General features: G+C 29.5%; 2 protein-coding genes across 2 annotated transcripts in view; both read right to left on the reverse strand.

Moving 5' to 3' along the window:
* The window catches only part of LOC126757034 (stomatin-like protein 2, mitochondrial), a 385,292-nt gene that overhangs the window by 220,974 nt on the left and 137,292 nt on the right, over positions 1-27,026 (reverse strand). The gene's annotated exons all lie outside the window — the stretch shown is intronic.
* LOC126757052 (pro-resilin) overlaps positions 1-27,026 on the reverse strand; it is a 56,932-nt gene that overhangs the window by 29,493 nt on the left and 413 nt on the right. The gene's annotated exons all lie outside the window — the stretch shown is intronic.

A 27,026-nucleotide genomic window follows, 5' to 3' on the forward strand; every position in this document is an offset into this window, starting at 1 on the left:
TAATTTAAACTCTTTATAAGTAATTTCTGCCACTTTTTATTTATATTATTTCTATTATTTTTTATTACAATGAAACCTTATTAACTGCTCAACAGACACTGCTCATCCATACAAATGCAGACCATCCTTTCACTCACCTTGAAATATTGAAATCGCATAACAGAAAACAACAAATGCATGAAGCATAAAAAATTTCATTAAATCATAACAATTTCAATTAAGTGCCACTCTGCTGTTGCAAAGCTGACCACCACCTCTTAACCCACTGAACTGCATTGAGTAACTCATTATTACCATTTTCAATCAGTGAAGCATTAGTCAGCTTACCTTACATACATATGAGTATATAGTACTTATATACTCATATGTATGTATGTATGTATGTATACTCATATATATGAATATAATATAATATGTAAATAACACTACGATCTACAAGAAACGTGCGAATTCGCTTAAAGTCGACACCATGAAGAATTGAAAAAAATTACACGCTGAGTTACAATTATAAACACACATATCAAATTAGTTTAAAAAAATGTTTAATGTAATTAATGATAAGACACATCTACAATTCAATTAACTCCGTTGAAAGTAATCACTCATTTTAGTTTTGAAGTATATGAGATATAGATTTTTTTTTTAGAAATACACAGATATTTTTGATTAATTGCTAAGAAATAGAAATAGCAAATTTGCCGAAACAAATTGCAGTAGAATGATTAAGAATAAATAAGAAAATATGTTTATTTCAGTTGCAACGAATCTATAATACCCTACACAAATAAAGAAGTTTCCATAAAAGAACTTAATATTGAACGTTCAATTTGTATGGCAGCTATATCATGCAGTAATCCGATCCGAGGAGTACCATCGACATTTTTTTTACCAAAACAACACCAAATTGCTTATGCCAAGCTTCGAAGCGAAGTCGTAAAGCCACCACTGCTAGTTAGTGAAGGAGAAATATTGGTCATAGCCAGAAAAATGAAAAGCGCCTAGATAAAATGGCCTACCAAACAGAGCCTTAAAGAAAGCCATGACTTTGAAACCAAATTTATTTGCAAAAATGTACAATGCGTGCTTAAAAGAGGTTATTTCCCGACCCATGTAAAGTCCAGCAATTGGTTCTACTTCCTAAGCCAAAAAGGCCTCCGGAGGAACCTACATCATATCGACCTCTGTGCATGCTTGACACAATTGGCAAAGTGTACGAAAGCATAGTAAGAAATCGCTTGGAGTTAGCAATCCAGAAAGCTGTCATTATGAGAAAGACAATACGGCTTTATGAAAAAGAGGTCCACCATTGACGTTCTAAGCGATGTCGTTGACTCTGCGAAATGCGCGTAAGTGGCAAGCGATGGTAAGGCGGACAAAAAAATATTGCGCGCTGATCACCGTAGACGTGAAGAAAGCCTTCAACGGCACTGTATGTCATACGCGCTCCTCAATATTTTAGGGAATTATTATGAGTTATTTTGAAAACAGGCGACTATTATTCGATACTGATGAAGGCACCAAGAGCTACTTTATTTCGAGTGGAGTACCGCAAGACTTAGTTTTAGGCCCCCTTCTATGGAACCTAATATATGGTGAGGTGCTAAGCAGACACCAACCGAAAGCCGCCAGCTTAAATGCGTACGCAGACGACCTTATTGTGGTTGCTAAACAGCGGATGACCTCCGGAGTAAATGCAATGAGTGCACAAACGGAATGCGCCAATGGTTCTCCTCAATGAGTTTTGAATTGGCTGAGCAAAAGACAGAAGTCTTGCGCATAAGTACCAGAAAAGTGGAGGAAATTATATCTGTCACCATAAGGGATTGCGAGATTCATTCACAGCCACAACTAAAATATCTGCTCAAATTTCAGGATCACCAAGAATACACTGCAGGTAAGGCAAATAAAATCCTGCACGCCTTATCAAGAATGATGGGAAATTAAGGCTGCGTGCATTACTCGCAAAGGTAATGAGATTGATTGTGTTATATGCGGCTCCAATATGGATCCAGGTAGTTTTACGGTGGAAAATTTGACGACACTCATGGCTCATTACACTGAGAACTGCTGAGAACAGAAGCTGTTTTATCCCTCCCACGAAGTAATCATAATAATAAGTTGGTTCAGGTGGTTCCGTGGGAGGGTCTGGAGTTGGGAGTAGATTAGGTTTAGCGGATTTAAGGTCCGCACACCGGCTTTTTGATGCTTCATTTAAAAAAAATGGATGAGTTCGTTTTGCTGATCATTTATTTATATATATTTTTTGGGGGCTCCAACATTCTTCTGGGTGTTACAAACTACTTGGCAAACTTAGCATCAAAATTCAATAATACTAATTATACAAAATTGAATTTTAGTTTCATGTAGAAACATTAGTAGACGTAGCATCAAAATAACTTGAAATAATAATAACCTGAAATAATTTTTCTCTACTTTGATTATCCGTAAGAAATTAAATAATTAAAAAACTCTCATACTAAAGAAATATGAAACGAAGTGGGTGAAAAAGCGATTAATTTTATTTCAAAAGTTCTAACTTGAAGATTGAAAAAATGTCTACTATTATTTTCATGTGCTAATTAATTATTATGTTTCCTTCTTCAAAAAAATCTTGTCAAAAATTCGATTGAATTATTTTTCGAGCGATTATGGTAGCATGAGTTGCACTGAAGCTCAGCAGGTGTTTACAAGTTTGCGTTCAACAATCATTTGAACAAGCACATGTGAAACACAAATGTTTAATGTGGTGTACAACCAACATACATATATATACATAGATACACACCTGCCGCATAATATTTAAAAATAGATATCGAAATCTTCAATTGCACGCTTACTTCATGTCTTCCTCCTTTGCTAATGTTTGCGTAAATATAAATTCGATTTTAATTTTGAGTCAAGTGTTTGCAGAGTTGGCAATGTTGCTGAAGTGTGTCCGCAGAGCCAAAAATATTAAACAAAAAAATAAATAAACTTTAAATTGTTTTTAATATGCTATGAGTAGTTCGGTTTTTTTGCTGCGAGTCTCCATTTTTATGGACTCACGTGTCAAAATTAAGATTGATGACGTGCATTCAATTAAAAGCGAACACATTCATTTTGGATTAAGGAAAAAATTAAAGTACTTTTTTTTCTTTTTAGGATTTAATGTGAGTAGGGAGCGAGCTAAGAGTTGTTTGATAAAGAGTTAAAGTAAAATAAAAATATTTACATATTTATAATTGTTATAAGAGAAAACTTAAGATTCCTTTGAAATTTCGAAGTTTTGAATTTTGAAATCTGGTATAAAGAGATATGGGTTAAGAAATGGTTAGTTTTTCGTAATAAAAAGATATTAATAAATATATAAATTTTTTTTAAGCGAGAGAACTGGCATTATATTTTTTTAGGACCAAAAAAATGGCATTTTGAAATCAAAACGGTTATTAAAAATATTGTATAATTTGAATGAGATAAACCGTTTCAGTTTTAGTAGTAAAGGGCTTTTTTACTTTGATTAAAATAAATAAAAAATTTAATTAAAATGAATTAAATTTAAAATTAATTAAAATTAAGAACAAAAAAATTAAAATAATAAATTTAATTTAATTTAATAAATTTAGTTACATTTAAATTTACATTCATATTAATTAAATTAATTAATTTTAAAGAATTTTAATTAATTTAAATTTAATAATTAATTTAATTAAAAAAACAATTTAATTTAGTTTAACGACATTTAATTTAATTAAATAAATTTAAATTAATTAAAATTCTTTAAAATTAATTAATTTAGTAAGTTTAATTCTTTAAAATTAATTAATTAATTTAGTAAGTTTAATTAATTAATTTTAAGGAATTTTAACTTTCATTTTAAATTTCATTAATTTAATTAAATGATTTAATCATTATGTTTAATTTCAATTAATTTAAAAATAATTAGTTTAATTTAAATTAAATTAATTTTTTTTTATTTTAATCAAAATTTATTAAATTAATTTCTAAAATTTTTTACTAATGCAAGATGTAAAAATCTTAGGTACAAAGTCCATATTTCAAATAAATTTAAAAGAAACTTATTGAATATAATATTCTAATAACAATAAAATTAGCTTTTCTCTCATTTAAAACAGTGTTGAAATTTTGTATTTTATTAGATATTTTAGTAGGCGCAACTAAATTTTGTGACCAAATATTTTAAAATTTTATGCAAATGATCTAGGCGTGCTTAAGTTCGTACATGCGCATATATTTTCCAGGCAATCAGTTATTCATGAGTCACATTTACCTGTAACCTCCACCAAATTTTTAGTTATTCTATGCAAAATTATGCGCTCTAACTGACATGTCAAAATGCAGCGATTCTCGTGTCAAAACTATGTAAATTCAATTCACCTACTTGGTGAGCAATTTTTGCACAAAATCTGTGGTTGTCACCTCACCTAACCAAGTCTAGTGAGCGAAATTTTGTAGTTTGGGAAACGTATGCAAAAAGGAGTTGAAACTGATGCACTGTTGATGTGATTTCAACGATATCAAATGAAATAACGGTGTATTTATGGGGTTAGGGTAATTTAGCATATCAGATGGAATCGTGGCGCGGGAGAGTAACAAGTAAAGTGCGAGTTTCATATATGCAATAGGAATAATAGTTTATTTTAAAAATAATTTATTTACTTTTTTTTAACAAAAAAATTTTGTCTACTAATTTATTTTTGTATATTTATATTCTAAAATAAAAAATATTTTTTTTTATTATTTTTTTTAATATTTAAAACTTTTCTTTTTTATGTCATTAGATTAAAAAATTAATTGTTTTAAGTGTTTGTTTTTAGATAATTAAAAAAAATAAAATAGTTTTTATAAAAATTAATAAATTTTTAATTTTTTAGTGTACAAAAAATATGTTGCAAATAATTTTTTTTAAACAAATATAAATTTGTTTTAAATATGTGTTAATTAAATTAAATGTTTTTTAGAAAATAATTTAAAATAAAAAGTTATTGCAAAATATGTTTAGTTATATTAATTAATGGCAATATTTTTTGCATATAAAACTATTTTTTTATTATTGTGTTTTTATTTTGAAATTTTTAGTAAAAAATATTTTTTATAATTTTAAATATTAAAAACATTTTTAGTATTTCTTACATATTTTTTTTGATAGTAATATTAAATATATGACAAAATTTCTCATTTTTTTAATATCAGAAAATATTTTTGTATTATTTTTATATTTTTTTTATTTTGAAATTATTAAAATAAACTTTTAATTTTTAAATGTAAAAAAAAAAATATTAGCAACACATTTTTAATAGATGTTAATTAAATTTATTTTTCAAAAAAATTAAAACAAAATAAATAAAAATCTTTTAGTTTTGAAATTCTTAGAAAAAAAATATTTTTGTAATTATGAATTTTAGAAAATAATGTTAATTTTTTATATACATTTTGTTTTAATAATATTAAATACATGACAATAATTTCTATTTTTTGAATGTGAAAAATTACTTTTTATTATTTTTTACTTTGAAATTATTAAAAAAAAATATAATATTTTTTTTAATATTACTAAATATGTAACAATATTTCTCATTAGTTTATGTATACAATTAAATTTATATTAATTAAATTTATTTTCCAAACAAATTAAAACAAAATAAATAAAAATCTTTTAGTTTTGAAATTCTTAAAAAAAAATATTTTTGTAATTTTGAATTTTAGAAAACAATGTTAATTTTTTATATACATTTTGTTTTAATAATATTAAATATATGACAATATTTTCTATTTTTTGAATGTGAAAAATTACTTTTTATTATTTTTTACTTTGAAATTATTAATAAAAAATATAATATTTTTTTTAATATTACTAAATATGTAACAATATTTCTCATTAGTTTATATATACAAATATTTAAATTAAAAAAAGTAATTTGCAACACATTTTTTGTAGATATTAATTAAACTAATTTTTGTTTAATATTTTTTATTTTATTATTTAAATGACAATTATTTTTTAGGAATTTTTTTTTTAATTTTGAAATTCTCAGTAAAAAATATTTTTGTAATTTGGAAGATGTCAAGACAATTTTAATTTTTTTTAATAATGTGACAATATTTCTAATTTTTTTAGCTTTTTTTTATAAACAATTTTAAATTTTAAAATAATTATGAAAAATAATTTTGCGATTTCGAATATATGACAAAATTTTTAACATTTTTTTAGAAAGAAAAATATTTTTTTTGCTTATTTATTGTATTTAAACTTTAGTGGACTATTTTTTAATTTTTCAGTTTTTGTTGAAAATTTGTACATTTTCAAATTAAAAAACCTTAATCAAAAGTAGGTCTCCTGTTCAAAGTTCTATTTTAAAATGGCTTCATTTGTCAACCGTCTCTTTGAAAACAATTCGATTGGACTCACACACACACACTTGTAATACACGATTAGGTCATATAGTATGTACTTGTATGTACATATGTATATATATTTACACGTGTAAGTCTGTGCGTGCACGATAACTATATGCAACATGGAAATATATGCAACGTTTCATGTGCAACATTTATTGCCAATGTTAATGCAACGTATCAACGGCTGAAATTTCGCAAATTTATTGAATTTTTTTCTCGATTTTGTTGCTACTTTGCATATGCCGCGCCATTTTTGATATATGCGAAATTCGTGTTTTTATTTGTCATTTAATTAAATTATTGCCAGGCTGATTGTGATTGGGCGACATTTGAGTTTGGCGTGCCAGCATGCAATGTCAGCGCATGTGGCATGCAACCAAATAAATATTGGTAATATTTTGACATGATTTGAAAGCGAAATAAAAATTAAATAAAATGCAAAAAATTACATAGAAATAAATATTAGTTGATATATTGGCAACAACGCGCCGTTGCGGCATGCAACAACTGGCAAAAAAGCGCCAATGATTGTCACTGAAAGCAGAAACTAAACGAAAAAAAAGCAGAAATTCGCTTGTATGTATGCATAAATATGAACTTGTGCGCTTGTGGCAAGACATTGTTGCATGCACACATGGGTCGGTACGTGTGTTGCAAGTGCACCAAAACTCATACGAAACTCTGACCTTTGCGCAGCATTCAAGCGCGCTAGTTCAACTTGCATACATCATTGCGCCAACCGTGCATATATACAAGCACACACGCACACTAATACACACACTTACAAAAACATTCGCACATGCGCGCATTTTTTGCTGAGCAATCTTCGAATATCTTTCGCTTCTGCCTTATTTGCTTCGCATTGATTTTACTACTGGCTGCCTTTTGTTAGCTTTGTTGTTATTGTTTTTGTTGTTATTTGCATTTGATTTCGATTTTTCTTTCGACCTGCTTCACATATTGTGTGCTTTTTTCCTTTTGTCGCTGCTTGCAACATGACAAGCAGCCAAAACACAAATATGGTTGAACAGCAGACATGCTACAAGTGCAACAACAATAACACTAACAACACATGGAAGTACTTCGGTGAAGCGCATATGGCCAGACAAATGTTTGTGTTCATTTCGGCTGCACTGAATTTGAGGTTAGACGCGTTTTTGGCCGCAGCAAGAAGGGCAAATGTTTCCCGCGTCTGTTGCAAGTAGTGGCAAGAGGTAAGAGGTAAGAGGCAAGCGCGTATATTCGCATATTGCAACTGTTTGTTCTCATGCAATATGACGCTAATGGCGGTAGATAAGAATGGAAAAATTAAATTAAGTTTTGGTGGGATTTGTATGTGTATGTACGAATAATATGTATATATACTTTTCAACACATATGTAAATATGCATGTGTATATGTATGTAGTTTGTGTTCTGATGTGAAATTTTTGGTATTCAGAAAATCGTAGATTACATTAAAATTCATAGAAAAAATAAGAAAAAGAAATAATAGTTACTTACTGCTGTGGGCAAAAAATAGTAAGACTTTTTATTTGAAATTTTGCGCGAAAGCTCATTCGTCGAAATATTTTTTTTTTATGTTGGTATGACTGTCAGTGAAATCTGTTGATTAACACGTCAATAAAATAAAGGAATTGGTGTTTGAGAATCAACGATTATCAAGCAGAGATCTTACTGACCTTATTGGAATATCGAAGGTACCAGTGAAAACCATGTTGAAATATCAATTAGGTCTACGAAAAGTGAAGGCACAATTGGCTCCAAAATCATTAAATTTTTTCGAAAACAGCGTCGCGTTAAAGTTTCTGAAATAATGCTTTCCGACTATCAGATGCCACTATTACCGGCGATGAGTCTTTGTGCTTACAACCAGAAAAATAGACGTGCCAAATTTTGTCAAAAGATGAGCCGAATCCGAAAAAATCACGTCAAAGCATGTAATCAAAGTTATGTGGACAGTTTTCTTCGATTATCGAGGTGTGGTGAACTCTGAATTCTTTTCGATTGACCAAACTGTCAACAAGGAATACTAATTGAATGTTATGCCGTGTTTGTGAGAAGTTACGACCAATATCTTGCCGCAGCAACCGTATTCACCTGATTGAGTTCCGTGTGACTGCTGGCTATCAGCAAACTCAAACGATCACTGCGGAAAAACTGTTTTAAGTCAATTGGAAACGTTAAACGTGCATCGCTAAACGCATTGAAGGCTACTTCGGAAATTGATTTCAAGCGGTTACATGGGTTTCCTCTGGTAAAAAACAACCCTTTTCAACAATTTTTTTCTGATATAAAAAGTTAAATATTTTATTAGAATTTTTTATTGTTACCAACATACAATATTAACAAGGAAACTCTGAAATTTTTGAAAAAGAATAGTTTAAACTCGGCCATCGTGACGCCATTTCCGGTGAACCTTCGGAAAAAAGATGCGTCCGCGCTGGCGCGATAACTCCTTACAGGATCATCTAAAATACGTGTTTTAGTTGAAACATTAACTTATAACTTGGATGAAAGAAAAAACCCTAAAAATTTAATTTTTGACAGATATTTTTACAAAGAAACGAAAATTTCAGTGAAAATTGCTGGACATTTTTTTCAAATAGTTGTAATCGGAAAAAATCCTCCATCCAAGACTTTAAGAATTGTATCTTAATGACCTGTGTAAAATTTCATGAAGATCAGTTGAGTGGTCATTGAGAAATCTTGCCAAACGAGCGTAACTAGCCTCGAGCGCACTAGTTCTCACGGTTGTATCTCCGAAAATATTACTCGGATTAACTTAAAAATTGAGGAAAATATTCAGGATCATTTAATATTTAATAAGACAGTAAAAAATTCGATTTTTTGAAACCCGTAAACGCATGTAACCCCTTAACAACTTCGATGATTAGAAAAACATTGGCACAACTTTATTGGAGCCAAAGGGGACTCCTTTGAGGGGGACGATATAGATTTTGAAGAATAAATTAAAAGTACATTTTTAAAAAATACCCTTTTTAAAGTTTTTTTAAACAAAACAGATATTGTAATAAATATTTTAATAAGAGGATGAAGATTTTTCGCTAAAAGCAAGCTCTAACAGAGACTGAGTTTTTGTTGTAGTTTCTAAGTTTCACTTAAAACATTGATCAAAGCACTAGAAAAAATTTAATAATTTTTTAATTAAATTTTAGTTTTGTTAATACTTTTCGGCAAGATTTTCGTTTAATGAAAATATATAAAACTACACATTTCAAAAATTAGAGATTAAGTAGCCTCACCACTTTTCGGCACTTTTTGAGAAAATTGCCTCGTATAAATTTTTTATGCCGACAGAAAGTAGGATTTCAGCAAATATAAAGCTTATTTAAACTGAATTTTTGTATGAAAATTTGGTTTTTTATTTAATTTTTAGTAAAAATAAGAATTCCTGCTTATTATTTTAGAGAAAAAGGCAATGTGTTTGGCATATAGGAATGTAAGCTTATATGAAATTTCGCGAAAAAATATTTTGTGTACAAAATAAAAGTAAAAAACCCATAAATTGGGTTATTTGTATCTTTCGAATAAATTTTGAGGTTTTATGAAAAGCGTTGTAATACAAAAGTTGTAGATCTTTTTATTATCTACAGATGTGCGACATAATTTTTTCCATGACACTCGTAGCTTTGACGGAAATCGAGATAAATTTTTAACTCTCAAAAATTCGACCCTCTCCTTCCTCTTTCCAACCACAGATCAGCCCTAAATTATTTTTCCTTTAATATTTCGTCACATATAATGCAAAATAACGCAACATCATTTTTCATAAGTTTACAGGCTAAGGAAAAACTATATAATAGAAACCACTAATATTGAAACAAAATTTGAGTTTTGGTTATAAAATGGTTACACATATATTGGTTATTATATGTGACAATGATTTTCAATTTTTTTTTTATGTTATAATATGTTGTTTGGCATTTTAGGTGACGATATCAAAGGAGAGCATGATCAACGGAATCGCTGTAGTCATGTCCGTCTGTCTGTATATTCGCGAACTGGTTTTAAAGATATCCATCTGAAATTTTGTGCAGCTCCTTTTCTTTCCAAGTTTCTGTTCGTCAGAACCGCCTGTATCGGACTGCTATAGTCTATAGGTACAATCTCGACGAAATTTAACACGAATTATTGTCCAAAGCCACTGTACAATTTTACATAGAAATTGTAGAAATCGAATCACTTATATGCTGAAGCTGCCTTAGAAACTGACCAATCAAAGTTCGTGTGAGGAATTTTTGTGTCTGTGAAGGGTGTTATGGCTTCGGTGCAACCGAAGTTGACCATTTTTCTTGTTAATTTATTTTTTGCATATTTATATTAATTTATATAGAAAAGAAGAAGAACATACATATATACATGTACAAGGGGCTTTCAAAAGTAAACAGGACTTTTTGAATCTAGCGTTCCCTGGTGGCGCCATCTATATGTCGACTAGTGCGTTAGAGTCTGTCATCTTTATCGATTGTCCAGTGAGAATTTAATGACATTTCATTGATTGGAAGTGAAGTTATTGCGTTTTAAGTGTCAGTATGTTTGTGTTATCGGTGCGAAAATGAGCTTCGAACAAAGAGCCAACATTAAATGTTGATTTAATTGGTAAAACTTTTGCCGAAACGTTTCAATTGATGAAACAAGTTTATGGCGTTGATTGCCTATCCCGTAGCAGAGTGCACGAGTGGTTTCAACGTTTTCAAAGTGGTCGTGAGGACATAAATGACGATCAACATGTGGGCCAATCAAAATCCGTGATCAGCGGAAATTCCATCGAAATCGTGCGTGAATTCATTAAAAATCAGCCGAAATCATATTTGAAATTCATGGAAATGGAATTGAACATCTCCAAAGCATCGATTTATCGCATTTTGACCGAACATTTGGGCTTATGAAAGGTGTGTGTACGATTTGTTCCGCACAAATTGATTGAAGACCAAAAATTGCTCTCATCGATCGACGCTTGTGACCGATTATTTGACCAAAAATCACATTTTAACCATTAACCACTCCCCGTATTCACGTGATATGGCACCGTGCGACTTCTTGCTTTTCGGAAAAATGCATTTGCCCATGAAAGGAAAGCGTTATGCAGACGTAGAGGCCATTCGAAAGGCTTGCACCGGCATACTGGCGGCCATACCGGCCAACGAGCTAAAACACTCGTTCCACATGCTTTTGGACCGCGCAAAAAGCTGTATTGAAGCAGAAGGAGAAAATAAATAAATTGATTTTGCCGAAAAACCCATTTGTTCTGCTTTTTTTTTAAAGTCCTCTTTACTTTGGAACGCACCTTGTATATCAACTATAATTGAATTTCATGTAAGTCAAAATTATTACGAAAGTTCACATAAAAGCCACTGAGAACAAGCGAAAGTTAATGCCACAACATGCATTGTTTAGAACAAAGCTGCCACATAAGCACCTGAGTAGGCATGAGATATTGCTGTCTATTAAATATGTATGGCTACTAAATGCTTGACACCTCAGCCATAAGCGGCTGAGACCAATAAAAATTTGTAAAAAAGCTAAACGAACACCAGTAGCCACTGCCATAAAAGCTACGAGCTATAATTGCTAATTGCATAACATACACACACATACATATGTATGTGCGTATTGTATACTAAATCCATATTTACATATATGTATGTAGTGAATGCAGTTATAAATTATGCATGCATGGGGAAACATACAGATCTGTATATTAATTATGCAACCATTAGTGTTCTTAATGTGAATTATCTCACGCATATTATTGTTCTTTATGGCAGCACTTGCCTAAGTGTGTGTGTGTGTGTGCGTTTAGGTGAGCACGTGTAGCCGCAAACTGTATCGTTTCTTTCGGTTTTTGATATTACAAATTTCCTTTGGTGTCGTAACTTACGCGAAGCTGTGGCAAGAAATCTGATGCATGTGGCATGTGGCAATATGGCGGCGCTAATGATATGTATGCCAACAATTGCTTGCGTGTTTGCATGTAAATGAGCGAAAAACGACCGCATTTCGGCGCAAATGTTGAAATTTGGATTTCCAATCAAAAAACAGAATTGCTGCTTGAGTTAGAATTTGAAGTGAAGGCAACTGGATGGTAAGGTGATACTTATGTCTGATTGATTGCGCCAAGTGGGTATACGGTGGCGAAAAAACCGCTGTGGCGTGTGGCCTTATAATTAACGGAAGATGTAAATTTACAAAAATTTAAAAAAGAATTCAACGGAATGGCGTTTTAAATTTTGGTTTAGACAATGATTTTTAACATACTATAAAAAGTAAAATTATACACTTAATACAACTACAATAAATATTATTTAAATTATTTTATATAATTAGTAAAAAACTAAAGCTACTAGAATTAGTAATTAAAAAATACCATTGAATTCTTTTTTTTGGAAAATTGCAATTTCAAATTATAATAAATTAGTACAAAATATTAGAATTCGAAATGAAAAAAATTTTTTTGTTGGAAAAAATTTTATTCAAATTATAGTAAATTAGTACGAAATACTAAAATTAGAAATTAAAAACAAATATTTTTGAAATTTTTTTGGAAACTGCTTTTATTAAAATTTGAATAAATTAGTAAAAAATACTTGAATTTGAAATTAAGAAAAAAAATATTTTGAAATTTTTTTGGAAAAAAATTTTATTTGAATTTTAAAAATTAATAAAAAATTGAATTAGAAATTAGGAAAAAAAATTGTGAAATTTTGAAAAAAAAAATTTGAAATTTTGAAATTTTTTTGGAAATAAATTTTAATAAATTTCTAATAAATTAGTAAAAAAAAAACACCAGAATTAGAAAGTAAAAAGAGAAAATACATATATTGGATTTTTTTGAACAAAACAAATTATTCAAGTTTTAATAAATTAGTACTAAATACTAAAATTAGAAATAAAAAAACAAAGAAAGTATTTCGGATCTTTGTTTGGAGAGAAATTATATTGAAATTTTATTAAATAAGTACAAAATACTAGAACCAGAAATTCAAAAAAATATTTTGCAATTTTTTTTGGAACAAAATTGTATTTATATTTTAATAGTAACAAAAGTAATATAAAAAATTGTAATTTAAAAATTATTTAAATTTTCACAGAAAGAGTAAAATGTTGTTTTAAATATATTCACAGAAAAGTTTTTCTGAAAATTTAATTTTTTTTTACGATTTTTAAAAATTAAATAAATTTTTGTATACAATATATTTTATATTATAAAATTTTTAAGGAAAGAAAAAAAGTTCTAAAAAATATTAAAAAAAAAAATTAAGTAAAATAGTTTATTCAAAAAATTCGAAAATATTGACACAAACGTTTTTTTTTTTGAAAAAAGGAATTTTTTAATACCATTGTATATTATAAAATTTTTACGGAAAGAAATAAATTTAAAAAAATTGTTAAAAAAGAAAATAAAAAAATTCAAAAATCAAAACCATTGAGAGAAAAGTTTTTTTTAAAAAAGATAATTTTTTTACGATTTTTAAAAAGTGAAATAATTTTTTGTATATAATTGTATATTATTAAATTACAGAAAGAAAAATAGTTGTACAAATTAAAAAAAATAATTAAAAGGTGAGGCGGAAAGTAAAAAATAAATAAAAATTATAAACAATTTATATGTATGTATGTATGTATGTATGTATGTATATGTATATATATAATCCTATATGTATATATACATACATATATATATTAAAAAAAAATCAACTTAAAACAAAAAAACTGAAAATATTAAGATTATATTTTTTATGTATGAAAGTGGTATTAACAATTGTACACATTTCTTTAATACATGCGGTTTTATTTAAAAAACTTTGTTCAAAAAACTTGAAAACTATGTTGAAAATATGAAATTTACATGAAAGGTTGAAAAGAAGAAACAAAATTAGTCGAAAATTTTTTAAAAACTTAAAAAATTAAAAATATTTTTGTACACAATATTGAGCAATGAAGCTATAATAGACTTTACAAATAAGAAAATACACACAAGAACTTAATTTGATCGGTTTTTATTGGAGCTTTATGAAATAGTGGTCCAATCAAAACAGTTTCTTCGGAGATTGTACGGTTCCCTTGGACTTTTAATCCGTGTAAATTTTGTGTAAATATCTCGTCAAGTATAAAACGTTTTCATGCAAGGACTTTTTGAAGTTCTTAAAACTAAATTTTTATATAAAAACAAAATATTTTTATACCAAGAATTTTCAGCCTAAACGCAATCTTCAATACCAGTGGCAATATGTGTCCAAAATATTGAAAATCAAATGAAAACTCTACAAAAATTGGAGACAAATAACCAAAGAACCCTAAATGTTGCAAGTATGCACGATATAACGGTATTACCGTATGACATTTATTTTTGTTGAACTCATTAACATGATAGGATCAGCACTGTATTCACTTACTTATATATAAGTTTACATTCATTTGTGTGTGTGTGTGTGTTTTAAACTATTTTTGAAACACTTTTTGCAACATGCGTCTGCATTGCTGCCAATTATATCACGACGCATGTGTGTGTATGCATTTCCAAATCCATGTAATTTCCCAACGCAAAAGCCGCAGAGTGTGTTGCAAGCTATTGTAATAGAGACGGCTCAAACGCGCCACAAACTCACGCAATCGCGGCGCCCACCTTCGTGCCAGTGCCGAAGCCACCAACGCAGCGCCCCACACTTGTCAATCAGAAAAGTGCCATTGTGTGGTTAGCAGCGCAGCGCACACGCACGCCATTGCATATATACACACAGACATCCGCACAGAAATTTGGCAATTTGCACTTGCCACTTCAAACTCATCATCGCCATCGTGAGTGGCGTTAGCAACAGCAGCAGCTGCAGTGCCGTCATAATAAATGTAAACAGTAACAACAACAACAACAAGCAACAAAAACAATGAGCGACGATGAGTGGCTTGCCGAGTGGTTGAGCTAGATTGATGTGTGTGTGTTTGTTTGAGGCAAGCGCTGAGAATGAAAACAAGCGTGTCTTTCTGTGTGTATATGTGTGCGTGTGCGGCGTTAAAAATGCGTGCGGTTTTGCTGCAACAATGCAGCGTTGATTATTTGTGGCAAGCGCGCCAACTCGGCGTTGCACGTACACGGCTACGCAGACGAATCAGCAAACCAAACTGCGCGTAACTCATTGCCACTCAAATGTATGTAGATATGTGTGCGCGTGTGTGTGTGGCGGTGGTGGTGGTGCACCACTCACAGCCAGCGCGTGCACTCCAACAACGATGCGAAACAATTTTTCCAGCGTTGCGGCACTTATACACGCACAGCTACACAGCTAATCAAATCATAAAACAATAACAGCTGCACCAAAAACAACAACAATGTCAATCAATAAACACTCGAATGATTTGATTCGCTTTGAATTTGCGCTTGGGAAAATTCATAATAATTTGTTTTTGTAAATTTGTGAAATTTGCACACTATTTTGTTGCAACATTTTGTGGCAAACATCATTGCCACTCATTGCGCTGTTGCAATGCCACACTGGCTGAGCGACTCTTGCATCAATTACTCGCTCCATCATCTAATCAGTTTGATTGCGCTTGCATTGCCCAGGCAATTGGCATTTATTGCACATGGTGCCGCTGCTGCTTCTTCTTTTTCTGAAATTATCAAACCTACACCCAACGCGCCTCCCCCTCCAGCACTTTTCTACTCAGTGCAGTTTAGCATGAATTAGCTGCCGGAGGAATTTAAAGTATGCGTTTATTAAATAAAATTGCTGCCAGTGTTGGCGAGTAGAAGAGTGGCACAGTGGGTTGAAAGTGCGCAAATTGGTGGTAATTTTTGTAATGAAATTTGAAAATAAAAAAGTAAATTAATTCAATAATTTGAACAAAAATATATGATATTGCTTTCAAACTTGAAAATAACTGAATTAGAATGGAAAATATAATTACTCCGAAAATGTCTAACAAGTAGGTTTCTCGTTGAGATTCTTTATAGTTATATTTTTGATTGAATTGTTATCTTTATTGCTTACTTTTTCATTTAAAAAGACTTATAGTATTAAAAATATTTACTCCGAAAATAATTTTTTTAGTTTTTTTTATAAACTTCAGTTTTATAAAAGCAATCAATAAGATTGTTATAATAATAATTGTCTCCTTTCATAAGCATTTGTATTCCATAAGTAAATTAACGAAAATACGATAACTCCGAAAATAATTTTTTTAATGATTTATGCAAAAGTTCACTAAATCTGTAAATAAATTGAAAGTATTATGTACTTCTTGTAGTTGTAATTACTACGAAAATATTCTAAAAATGCATATATGTACATATTTAAAGAGAGTACGAAAGCTACGAAAAAAATTAAATTTTTTAATTGAAATTAAATATTAATTTTGAATATACATATGTATAATATCTATAATTACTCCTAAAGTTTGTATTAATTTAAAGAGCTCTAAATAAGTTGCCAAAAAATATGTATTTCACATGTAATTTAAAGAGATTACGATAACTCCGAAAAAATTTTAATTTTCAATTGAAAATAAACATGTACTTCGAATATTTATAAGTACTCTGAAAATTTGTAGTCATTTACAGAACTCCAACTAAATTAAAAAAATTTTGTACTTAGAATATTTGTAATTACTCCGAAAATTTGTAGTCATTTATAGAACTCCAATTGAAAAATTATGTACTTGGAATACACTTAATTAATGCGAAAATATTGAAAAAATATGTATTTCAAATGTAATTTAAGGAGATTGCGATAACTCCGAAAAAAATTTTAATTTTCAATTGAAAATAAATATGTTCTTCGAATATTTGTAATTACTCCGAAAATATATAATATAATTAGAAGCACTTAAAGAACTCCAAATAAATTGAAAAAAAATTATGTACTCAGAATATTTGTAGTTATTCCAAAAAAATTCAAAGAATATGTATTTGTCATGTAATTGAACAAGAATACCATATCGCTTAAAAAATTTTTTTTTTGTGAACTACATACATAGATATATATATATGTATGTATTTAAGCTTTTAGAGTACTTTAAATAAATTTAGTGAGAACAAGATAACTCCGAAAAGTTAATAATTTTTTATGAATTATGCAAGCATTTATTGAACTCTATATTGATTGGAAATAATTATGAACATCCAGTATTTGTAAAGTGACCCACTGTGCATGAAGAATTCCCCATGCGATTCATGGAAAAACGTTGCAATATGCAAAAATGCGGGCTATGCAACAGATCTTCCACTCTTGCGCACGTACGTTGGCTTTGTTTTTGTGTGCAACATGCGGTTGCTGTTATTACCATTATTCATAGTTGTTGTTGCCGTTGCTTAGATTATCGCATGACTCAACGCAACAAATTTTCCTCTGAGCGAGCAGCAGCAAAAGCAAAAGTCATCAGCCGAAATGTCTTGACAGACAAACTTAGGCAGCCCAACAACAATCGCTTTGCAGACACTCACCTTTGTGGTTGTTGCTGCTTTCGCTTTTGAAGATGCTACATTTTATCACACACTTAATGCAGGTGTGCTGGTTTGAGTCGCTGCTCCATTTGTTGTCTAATTATTTTCCAAGTCACTGCACTTGCCTCATCATCACTGCGGCTCACTGCCTCTATGACTCTCGCCAACCGCAGCCACTTGCGGCTGCCGCTGTGTGTGGCATTTCCACTTTGTTTGCATTTTGTCTTTTGCATTTTTGCTTAAATTATTTTTGTTGTTGTTGTTGCTGTTGCCAACGCTGTTGCACTTAAGTAATTTAATTAATTGTGATTTCATTTATTTAATTTATTGTAATTGCGCATTTCTTGTTGAATTTTGCATTTTACACGGAGCATTAACACATTTAAGTGGGTTGCATTACAAACTCTCGGCCATAAAGTGATTGTACGTATACATCTATGTACATATACAGGAATACGCCTGTATTTGAAAGTGTATGGGCGCATTGATACGCTTGAATTTGCCGTTTGTGGTTGTCATTGCCGTTATTGCTGTTGCGTTTGTTGCCACTTCACATAACAAGCATCTGACTAAAGTTTTGTGTTATGCTATTTACATACACGCAATTGTTACAGTGGGGGAATATTTAGTGAATTATTTGGCGTGGCAAACTATATTTTTCATTAAAAACTAGCAGTTAGGTATTTAAGTAGGTTGCGATATTGTTTGGTTGCTTTCGAAGCGACTCCGAATTTTTGCGGAGAAATTCGGAAAAGTTAAGAACAACTTAAAAGTGGTCGGAGAGCAGTATTAAATGTGTTTTGTTGTGAAGATACTTCTTTTAGTTTTCGGAATGACTCCGAACTTTTTCGGAAAACTTCGGAGTTGCTTAAAAGTAATAGAAGTGTAGCGATACGTGTATTTCATAGTGGAATATTTATTCTTCTGCTTTCGGAATGACTCCGAATTTTTCGAAGAAACTTGAAATATTTCGTACTAACTTAGAAGTAACAAGAGAGAAGTGATTGGTGTAGTTTTTTATTCGAACATACAATTTTCCCTGCTTTGAAAGTGCTAAATAAACTTTGCTTTGCTAGGTAATATGATAAAAATGCAACAATTTAACTTACATATGTACATGTATGTATGTACATACATATGTTTAAAAAAATAAAATGGTTGATTAAGTTTTTATTTTTTTGTCAATTTAAATTTTACTTTGATAAATTTCGAAGCAATTTCTTAATGCTTTTCTTAACACGTTAGACAACAGGTTAGATAGACATGGTTATTTTATATTTCCTTGAATAAATTTCTTAATTCACATTTTAAATTTATATAATATAAATAACATTTTTTTGTAAATATTTGCTTCTTCCCTCTTGATCTTTAAGTGCTTTTCGATTGGGTGTGGCAGGACAGAAAGCAAAAACGCTGCATTTTCACTGCCAAAGGCAGCAAACGTGAGCCGCCAGAAGGGCAAATATTTTATATTTGCACACGTACTTACACAAACACAGACTCACATTAGTACCGTTAAGTACATTTGCAGTTATAGACAAGCCAATTTTTATACGATTGCAATGCACGCCACACACCTTGACCCCTTGAAACGGCGGCAGTCTAAACTGACTTTTATGTTCTCACACGAAAACGGAAAAAATCGCATTAAAAGCGTAGCCAAATGCTCCCAAAATTACTTATATTTGTATGTGTGTGTGTGCCAAGCCTACAAATGCTCAGGGTTACTTTATTTATTTGAGCAGATGACTGCCCATTTGCAGCCGCTATTAGTAATCTGACTGGCTGTTTACGGTGTACTTTTTTTTCGTTTTCAAGGGGGGTAGAGAAGCAGCAGCAAAATTGCCTATACCGTTAGCAAGGAAAGGGCTCAATACTCATATGTATTTGTAAGTGTATGTGTACGGGGTGGGGACTCATCAGCAAAAGTAAATAAGAGCTAAGGGAAAAGTCCACAGACTGGCGTAGACTATGCCGCAAACGTTTACTTCGTTATCAAGGAAAAAAGAGAGATTACAAAAAAGCTAAGTATTTTACTCTGCGGTTGCCATTGCTGCAATAACAATGTGCAACAAGACGTGATGCCACGCGCATTTTGGGTGTTTTTAATTGTCTGTTCTAACGGCAGCCATTGTCGGTGACGGTGGTGGTGGTGTTGGTGATGGCGGCGTCTAGACAAGCTTGACGATGCTGCTGCAAGGCAAGATATTTGCGTTGTGTTGTTGTTGCAGTTGAAAACTTGCGGAAAATTGTTTGCGGAAATAAGTGTTAGGGAAGTCGACGAAGAAGTCAAGTAAAAGTGCTACGTAAAGATAAGTTGTAAGAACGTTTGTAGAGATGGTTGAGTTAGAGAAAGTCAAAAACTTGTACAAAAGCCAAGAAAGGTAAATAACGCGATGGGACGGTTTAAGTGGTCGTTGCGGTTGGCTGACAAGGTTTATATGTATATCTTTTTAAATATGTATTAAAAGAAGGTAGAATAAGAAAGATAACTAATAAATGAGTTTTAAGATTGCTAGTAAATTTTTTTTTTACTTTTAGGAGTAACTCCGAAAAGATTCGGATAATTATAATTAACGTAAAGACAGTTAGTAATGTAAGAAATAAAAATATGTATTAAAAGAAGGTATAATAAGAAAGATAACTAATAAATGAGTTTTAAGATTGCTAGTAATTTTTTTTTTACTTTTAGGAGTAACTCCGAAAAGATTCGGATAATTATAATTAACGTAAAGACAGTTAGTAATGTAAGAAATAAAAAAAAAATATGTACTGACGTGTTTGGCTTTGGGCGTAACATATTTTCGGAGTAATTAGGAATGTCCCGGCAAGAGTTAGGAACATACCTTATACAACAAAATATATTGAAATAATACAAAAGAAATATGTTTTGTCGTTTTTAAGCTATTCCGAAAATTTCGGACTAAAAAAATAACTAACAAACAATAAAATTTTAATGAAATTTATGTTGTTTAATGCAAACTATGTTATTTAACTGTACATTATTAATTATGCCTTGATCAACAGCAATTAATGCCGCATTTTAGCATACCTTTAGGCGTCTCAACAGCTCCACCAATGTCTGCATTAAAATCAATAAAACTAATTGGAAAATCTTTTAAATATTGCTTGTTAAGCGTTTACATAAGCAGTAAACAGCTGTGAAAGAAGCTGTTAGTCCAATTACATACGTAGATAGCGTCGGTCGACTCTCACCATTTTACTCAACACCGACATTTTCTAACACAAAAGCAAAACAGCATAAAATACTTTTATTTAATGCAGGAAAAAAGTTTCTCTATAAAATCTGCTTTTAATTTATTTGTTTATATTTACATTATATTATCATTTTATATCTGGATTTTGAAAAATTCTTTTCGCATACCTTTTAACCATGTTGCGTTATGTTTTACTCGCCACAGAAAAATGTTCCCACTTTGAAGCGGTTTAGTTGGGTTGTATTTATATGCATTTGTATATGTTGGCTACTTGTTAACATTTCGCATGCTTTTAGGCGGTTAACCGCGGTACTAAAATGCAAATGATCAACACACGTGTACCATTTATATTTAATTGTATTAGCGTATTTAAGCATATGCTTTTGTCTACTTTATACACTGCTAATGGCTCATGAATTCTAACAATATTTTTATTAGTAATAAAAACGTTTAATAACGCTTTGAAGTGAAAAGTGTTGCACACTTTTCTGTGGTTGGAATGTTTAGTGCTGCCATTTAATAATAACAAGTGCGTTGTATTTTCTGAGTAATTGAAATATCGAAATTGAAATTATGATATTTGAAAACTATTTAGAATGCATTCATATTAATGCATTTCATATTATTTTTCGCCCTGCATAGCATAAACATAATTTTCTAAGTGAAATAATTTTAGATAATAAATATTTAAGGAATTAAAATTTTCGGAGTAATTTCGAACTGCATTTAGTGCATTTGTTTGCATGTGTATATAATGTTTATGCTCCTATAAACAATTCTTTTGGCTGTATTTTTTGAGTTTCATAAATTTTTTAATCTTCGGAGTAAGTCCGAAAACCATGGAAAGACAAACTTTTTCAAATAAAATTTAATGTGCAATATTAAATTTTTTTAGTGAAATAATTTTAAGTAATTAGTTTTTAATGGATTTAAATTTTCGGAGTACCTCCGATCATCTCTTAGCTCATGTTTTCATGAAGGTTTAAAGCCCATGCTCATAAAAACAACGCTATGTTCTATATTTTTTGGACTTTTCTAAATATTTAAATATTCGGAGTAACTCCGAAAAATATAAAAAGCATCTCAGCTTAAGGATAAACGTGTTTAAAATGAAGTTTTAAAAGTAAAACTCAATGTCACAAAACTTTCGAATAGCACGTAGTCACTAAAGTTAATGAAAGGTTTTGAAAATTTTCTTCTTAGTAGTTCCTGTCAGTGAATTTATATTTTATGAGTGTGAGCTCGGCAAGTGTTCATATAGCAAAAAAGCGTAACCAACATAGCATTCACAATATAAATATATGTACATATGTACATATTCACAAATATACATATACATAGGTTATGTGGGTAAACATGTCAATAACATGACAAAAGCTACTGGTTTCGACACACACAAACAAAATTTGCGAGTGCTTAAACAGACTTCGTTTATTTGGTCTGTCAGTGTGGATAAGTTTTCTACTATATGCTCTATTGTGCTGCTTTAGTACATCATAAAAAACATACACCCTTTTCAATAAAAAAGCAAAGTAAATATTTCCAGTTGACATTAGCACCCCTCAAAGCACAACCTTACACAATGACAGCAGTTGTTGTTGGCAGTACGGGTTGATGAGAGCTATAAAATACACATTTGTGAGTACTCGTAAGCTGAAGAGCCGATTTTGGTGGACATAATTTGTTGTTAGGTTAGCGAAATTCTAATAAAATGTGTGACACAAAACCTAAATATTTTTTTTGGATTTTATTTTCATTTTCCACAGTTTTACCCATTTTTTTATTGTAACTGGAAATGTGTCGCATATATAAAAATATAAAAGCTGGGGTTAAACAATTTCTAGTGTTAGCAATATTTGTCCACTATCGGTATTTCGCATTTGTTTTCAAGTGCTTATGACACTTAATGACAACTACAGATGTTTTTGCGCCTAAATGTATGCTTGTGGGTTATAGCAAATATTTGCTATATTACATGCTTGGGTAAACCAAGTTGCGTGAATGGGAAACTCACGAAGCTTTAGAAATGAAGGGAGAATTTAAGGAAAAATCTTAGACAGATTATTTGTACTTAAATGCATTAAAGTTTGTTCCACTTTTAAAAAGTGAGAAAATTGTATATGTATGTATGTATGTATATAGCCAAGTAAAGAGACAAAATGAATTAAATTTCTGAATTAGTCCATTAAAATGGGAGAAGATTTAAATAGTTTTCGGAAAATTTCGGAGTTCGGAGTACTGCAAAATCTACTAAAAAAATAATTATCAAACGCTTTGTAGTTAAAACGAGTAAATATCAATGTTTTGAAGTAGCTCCGAATTTTTAGGAGTTGTTCGGAGTAAATTAGGAATAATTTGTTTTGTGAAAAATACTAAAAACCAGCAAATATCACTGTTTTGAAGTAATTCCGAATTTTTAGTACTTTTAGGGATTGAATTAGGAATAATCTGTTTTGTGAAAAACACAAAAAATTAATAAATATCAATGTTTTGTAATAACTTCAAGTCTTTACGAGTTGTTTGGACTAAATTAGAAATTCTTTTTTTAAGAAAAATACTAAAAAAACATTTTGTTATTGTATATACATATTATTTTCTTTCATTTATACAAACATATAATTTTGCCCTATATTCGTGAATTTCAGAACTGAGAGCAATTTTTTGAAAAAAATTGTGTATGACATTTTTAGTACTAAAAAAATTTTTTCTTTAAGAAATATTCAAGAAAATTGGAAATTTCTTTGCTGTACCTAAAACCTTGTTATCAAACACATTTATCAGAATCTTTTTTATGCTAGCACCTAATTTTCTTAATACAATTTTCTTGTTCCACATTTCTGTTTCGTTTATATTCACTATCACTCCCTCACACTTAATGACATTTGTCATCAGCGAAGCATGTTTCTGCTCTTTTTTTTAGCTCTGCAATATGGTACGTGATTTTTTCTATTCTCTAGTGCGTGCGACAGCTGTGCAATTTCAATTTACTTGTAGTGAGGACACGTACTAAATATAGTAAGGTAAGCAGCACGTAGCATACTTCAAGGCGCATGTACTTCATAATATCCGCACATATTCACACTATATTTCGCTACTTTGAGATTTCGGTTGTCATATAAGCATAAACACACATACATACACAGTTTCAAGGGGGTTGTTTGTGTTGTTGGCTAGAACTCAAAAGCAAGAAATACTTTGATAAGGCATATAAATAAATGAAATAAAAGTGAATTGGAAAAAATAAATGGCGAAATAAATTAGGTGTTGAGTTGATGAAACAAATTGAAGACGAAGAATTCGAGAAATATAACTATTTGTGTATAGCAGCGTTGCTAATCCGCATTGAACACATTAAAGGAAATTTTTTGTTGTTCCGTAACTAGAGGAGTGTAAATTATTTACTGTTTGGCTAATGAAGGCTTGTTTAATTTACTGAGTTTTTCTTCGCAAGATATATAAAACTAAAAATTCAAAACTAAAATATTCACTATCATCGCCTAATATGTGAAATATTGTTTATCGAAAGAAAAATGTAAAATAATTATTATTATATAATGTTTAACGAATGTGAAATAAAAAAATTAATTAAAATTTGGATTATTTGAAATTATAAAATTGTAAAATTTTGTGCAGTAGTTCAAAGAAAAATTGATAAGGCGATAAGAATATTTGTTATGAAGTCGATGTTGTTGTTTGACAAGGCATATACATATCTTAAACATTATAAAAAGAAAGTATTAGTTTTGGCAATTTTACACGTTGGAAAAAGGTGAATATAATAAGCTGAATTTGTCGTCTTGGAATTTTTGTAGTAATTAGAAATTATTTGAAAATTAATTCAATATCATAAACTGAAATTATACGTTTCAGAATGACTACGCATTTTCATAATCACGAATGAAATGTAATTAATTTAATATAAGAAATGCAGTTTATGCGTTTCGGATTAACTCCGAATTTTCATAACAAATAGAACTTAATTGTGAATTAACTAACTAATTTACTTTAATAAACTGAATTTCTGAGTTTCGGAGTAACTCCAAATTTTCATAGTAATTAGAAATGCATTAAAATGCAAGTGAATATAATAAACTGAATTTATACTTTTCGGAGTAACTCCGAATTTTCGGAATAAATAATTATAAAAGAATTGGAAATTATTTTAATATACTAAACTAGCTTTTTACGTTTCGGAGTAACTCCGAATTTTCACAGTAAAGAGAAATAGTTGGGAAATTAATTCAATATCATAAACTGAATTTATAGGTTTTGAAGTAACTCCGAACTTTTGTACTGATGATAAGTGAATTGTAAATTAATTGAACATATGTAAGTTAATTAATTTAATATAAATTAATTTCAAATAAAAATTGAAAATTGAGAAATAATTTGGCGTTATAAAAAGTGTGTGCTTAAAATATTATAAACTTTGAAAGTCTTAATGTTAATTTAAAAAAATTTTATGTTTGGATAAACTCAGGAAAGTTAAGAAATGTTAACAACTTTTGTCAAACTTTAATGTTCCCTTTCTTAATAAAAACTTTGAAATGCTTAAGGGCTTAAAAGAGTTACATAGTACATATAAGTGTGAAGAAATTATAGACAAGACATTTGACAGCTATGAAAGATTTTTATTTTAAATATATATTTTATAGTTTCATTAATTGGATTTGAAGTTAAGTTCAGCAATAATAGAGTATAAAAATTATTTAATATTCAGTGAGTTTGTGAGACATGAGAGTTATTGAACGCTTTGATTTAACAAAACTGTAGCTTGAACTTGAAATTTTCTTAGAACTTATTTGTCATTAGCTTTTTAAATTTTTTATAATGCATATGTATAAGCTGATAAACGCATAACATGAAAGCACTAACTCCGTAGCAAGTAGAAATGGTTTCGGAATTAATTGAATATAAAAAATTGAATTTAAATGTTTCGGATTAACTCCGAAATTTTTTACCAATTGAATTTGAAATCAATTTGATGTAATAAACTGAATTTATATATTTCGGAGTAACTCCGAATTTTCGGAATAGTTCTAAGTTAATTGGAAATCACTTTTATATAATAAATTAATTTTACACGTTTCGGAGCAGCTCCGAATTTACGTAGCAATTAGAAATAAAGTGGAAATGAATTGAAAAAATTAAATTAAATTTGGAAAATGAAGAAATACCTAATTTGGTGGTATATAGTAAGATGTGCGTGGTTAAAAATGTTATAATTTTCGAGTTTGAAAAAATAAAAAATTCGGAAATTAATATTAATACTATTTATTCACAATATTTATATTTATATATGTATTAAAAATTTTTAATGTAATGTTTAAATTTATAAAAAAAATATTAAAATTATAAATATAAAATTTATTAAAATTAAAATTTATAATTTCACACGATTAGTCAATAAATTTTGGAATCTGTATCAAAAATAAGTTTTAATTTTCAATACCATTATTCTTTTCTAATGCTTGCTGCTTTATTTTGTATTAATATTTTTTAATTAGTTAATGTTTTTTGCGAATATGGTTTTGTATATCCTTAATATTTGCATTATTTTTTTTTTTAATTTTTAAAATTGGTTTACTTATTTTTTGTAAATTATTTTACTTAAAATATTAAAAAAATTCTGTGTCTATATTATTCAGTACGGCTTATTTTTAGTTTAGTTTATTTATTTTACTTTGTAATTACTGTTGCTTTTACGTTTTATATAACCTTCTTCAATAAAATTCAAATGAATTTTTGGATATAATTTGTGTACTTTTATATTAAATGTCGTGATATTCTTATGTTTTTTCTTTAATTTTATTTTCTATTATTATTATTTTTTTTATATTTCTACAAAAAAAATTTTATTTTAGAATAATTATTTAACTAATATTTCACAAAAAATATTTAAAATTCAGCTTTAAGTTAAACATTTTTATAAAAATCATTTCTTGTACT

This window comes from Bactrocera neohumeralis, chromosome 4 (assembly GCF_024586455.1).
Source record: "Bactrocera neohumeralis isolate Rockhampton chromosome 4, APGP_CSIRO_Bneo_wtdbg2-racon-allhic-juicebox.fasta_v2, whole genome shotgun sequence".
In the NCBI taxonomy this organism is placed as follows: domain Eukaryota; kingdom Metazoa; phylum Arthropoda; class Insecta; order Diptera; family Tephritidae; genus Bactrocera; species Bactrocera neohumeralis.